The sequence below is a fragment of the Rutidosis leptorrhynchoides genome, chromosome 2, assembly GCF_046630445.1.
Source record: "Rutidosis leptorrhynchoides isolate AG116_Rl617_1_P2 chromosome 2, CSIRO_AGI_Rlap_v1, whole genome shotgun sequence".
Lineage (NCBI taxonomy): Eukaryota > Viridiplantae > Streptophyta > Magnoliopsida > Asterales > Asteraceae > Rutidosis > Rutidosis leptorrhynchoides.
The window spans coordinates 340,861,270-340,865,431 of NC_092334.1; positions in this window are offsets into that span (position 1 = coordinate 340,861,270).

The window sequence follows — 4,162 nt, forward strand, 5'->3', positions numbered from 1 at the left end:
AGGTGAAGACAAAAGACAGATTCGACGAATTGAAGACGCAAACGACCAAAAAGCTCAAAAGTACAAAATACAATCAATGAGGTTCCAATTATTGATAAGAAACGTCTCAAAATTACAAGAGTACAAGATTCAAAACGAAAAGTACAAGATATTAAATTGTACGCAAGGACGTTCGAAAATCCGGAACCGGGACCAGAGTCAACTCTCAACGCTCGACGCAACAGATTAAAAATTACAAGTCAACTATGCATATGAATATAATATATAATTAATTCTTAAAATTAATATATATATTATATTATATTTAAATAAACGTCGGCAGAAGAAAACAACCAAAAGTGGCTCTCCCCAGCTGGCCATGCGATCGCATGGCCTGGAAGGCATAAATCCATGCGATCGCATGAGCCCCTTTTCCAGATCACAGGCCTATAAAAATCGAGCTTTGGTGCACCATTTTTCCATCCTAAAATCCATCTCTCTCTATATATGTATACGTAAATATTTATATTTATATTTTAATTTTAATTTTAATTTTAAATTCTAATAATAAGGGTATGTTAGCGAATGTTGTAAGGGTGTAAGTCGAAATTCTGTCCGTGTAACGCTACGCTATTTTTAATCATTGTAAGTTATGTTCAACCTTTTTAATTTAATGTCTCGTAGCTAAGTTATTATTATGCTTATTTAATCCGAAGTAATCATGATGTTGGGCTAATTATTAAAATTGGGTAATTGGGCTTTGTACCATAATTGGGGTTTGGAAAAAAAGAACGACACTTGTGGAAGTTAGAGTATGGGCTATTAATGGGCTTTATATTTATTTAACTAAATGATAGTTTGTTAATGTTAATATAAAGATTTACAATTGGACGTCCCTATAAATAACCATATACACTCGATCGGACACGATGGGCGGGGTATTTATATGTACGAATAATCGTTCATTTAACCGGACACAGGAATGGATTAATAGCCACTAGAATTATTAAAACAGGGGTGAAATTATGTACAAGGACACTTGGCATAATTGATAACAAAGTATTAAAACCTTGGGTTACACTCAGTCGACATCCTGGTGTAATTATTAAACAAAGTGTTAAAATCTTGTTACAGTTTAAGTCCCCAATTAGTTGTAATATTTAAACTTCGAGTATAAGGATAATTTGACGAGGACACTCGCACTTTATATTTATGACTGATGGACTGTTATGGACAAAAACCAGACGGACATATTAAATAATCCAGGACAAAGGACAATTAACCCATGGGCATAAAACTAAAATCAACACGTCAAACATCATGATTACGGAAGTTTAAATAAGCATAATTCTTTTATTTCATATTTAATTTCCTTTATTTTATATTTAATTGCACTTCTAATTATCGCATTTTTATTTATTGTTATTGTATTTAATTGCACTTTTAATTATCGTACTTTTTAATTATCGCAAGTTTATTTTATCGCAATTTCATTATCGTTATTTACTTTACGCTTTAAATTAAGTTGTATTTATTTTTAATATTTTACATTAGGTTTTAACTGCGACTAAGTTTTAAAATCGACAAACCGGTCATTAAACGGTAAAAATCCCCCTTTATAATAATAATAGTACTTATATATATATTTGTATTTTTATAAAATTAAACTAATATAGCGTTAAGCTTTGTTTAAAGATTCCCTGTGGAACGAACCGGACTTACTAAAAACTACACTACTGTACGATTAGGTACACTGCCTATAAGTGTTGTAGCAAGGTTTAAGTATATTCATTCTATAAATAAATAAATATCTTGTGTAAAATTGTATCGTATTTAATAGTATTTCCTGCTAAAATTTAATAGTATTTTATACCCCTTAGCTTTAACCATCAAGTATTTTTGGCGCCGCTGCCGGGGAACCATCTAGCTTAAAAGCCGGAAGCGTAACGCTAATATAAAAATTTTTTTACGCTTTTGTAAAAATACGTTTTAATATATTCAAAAATATAAAAAGAAAATAGAAATATAAATATTTTTAAGAGTTTGTTAAATATTTAAGTTTTATAAAGTTTCTTTATTTCTATTTTTTTTTAGTTTGTAAAAATATAAGTTTTATTTAATTTATAAATATATTTTATAAATATATTTTACAGCAAAAATAGAAAAAAAAAATATATTAAAACTCGAGTCCGGTACTGTAGCAGCCCACTCTGTGGCCCGAAACCCTAGCCCATGCGATCGCATGGCTGGATAACTTAGGACTCATGCGATCGCATAAGCCCGTCTGACACGCCACAGTTGACTGAGTACTGCATTAATTACGGTTTATAATAATTATTATTATATTTAAACCCTAATTAGGTTAGATTAGTTAAATATTTAATTTAGTTATTTATTTAATTTGTATTTTTAAGTTTAATTAGTTTTATAAAATATAAAATTAATAGTTTTATAAAATAAATGATATAAAAATAATATTTTTATAAAAATTATACTTTTTACAACTTTTAGTATATTTTTATATTTTATCCCTTTTTAATTGTTTTAGCGTAACTTTTGTAATTTTTGCTCGTATTTATTTTTAATTCATAGTTTTTACCACAGTTATTTTTATTTCTAGATTTTTAGACTTTTCCGTAAAATCCCTTAAGTGCTTTTTCTTTAGACTAAGATTTAAGTGCTTTAGAATTCTGCGACGTTTTTTTTAAGTTTTAATACCTTTTTGAGATATTGCCATTTGGGATATAGTTTTTCCTGTAAGCTTTAATATTTTTAGACACCTTTTACCTATGAATCAATTATCATTCCAATTAGTAATCTCAATTTGCGATTATAATTTTAAGTTAGTGATAGTAATAAGGTTGGGTTAGTCGAGTTTTTTTTTAAGTTTTATAGTCATTTTTTTTTCTTTCTTATTTTTCGACGCCTTTTATTTTTCGATCTTTTCTTTTTCGACCTTTTTCGACGCTCTCTTTTTCTTTCTTATTTCTCGTCATTCTAGTTTTTAGGACTTAGAATTTTTTCTACTTCTTATCTATACTTCTTAAAATTACGAAAATTTATTTTAAGTGGTTAAATTGATAGACATCAAAATTTTCTGGTTCGTAGTAATAGTTAGATTTATACGTGGACCGGGTTATTGGAGCCAAACAGTCCTCAATTATATTGAGACCAAACGAATCCTGCCCCTCTGCTGCATCTTTTGGCTATTCGAAACGTGGGCAAAATCAGAAAAGTCTATTAATTGGATAACTTATATAATTTTTTCTTTCCTTTTAAAAACTAATAGGATAGGATATTCAGTGAATGCACCGAGCAAGACGTTCACCACCTTTTGTACGTTCACCACCTGTAACTAGATCAAGACATCTAGCAAATATTACCGCCGTTGATTTTTCTTTAGAATCGTCATCCAGTCGACCAAGTACTCAAATTCAAATTTCCGATAATCCATTTTTTGAACCCGACCTCACAATTGAGAATCCGGAGAATATTCAGGGATGATTCATAGATCCTGAACCATTAAATTTTCCTCCGGAACCACCAATCATTCAAACAGAGATTGTTGAGGAACGAACCATTAAATCAGAATCCTCTAGTGATTCCGATTCAACAAATTCAATTATGGAGAATCTGGAACCTTTAAGTATGGAAGACCGAATGAGAGCTAAACGCACTGGCCAAGGTCACGCAATTACTCATCCAGACATTAATGCGCCAGATTATGAAATCAAAGGACAAATTCTACATATGGTGACTAATCAATGCCAATTTAGTGGTGCGCCGAAGGAAGATCCAAATGAATATCTTCGTACCTTTAATAGGATCTGCACACTATTTAAAATAAGAGAAGTTGAGGATGAACAGATATATCTCATGTTATTTCCCTGGACTTTAAAGGGAGAAGCCAAAGATTGGTTGGAATCATTACCTGAAGGGGCGATCGATACATGGGACGTTTTAGTTGAAAATTTTCTTAAACAATTCTTTCCGGCATCTAAAGCCGTAAGACTTCAAGGAGAAATTGTTACGTTCACACAGAAACCCAATGAAACTCTATATGAGGCGTGGACAAGATTTGGAAAATTATTAAGAGGATGTCCGCAACATGGTTTAGACACCTGTCAAATAGTACAAATATTCTACCAAGGATGCGACATCACTACAAGGAAAGACATAGATA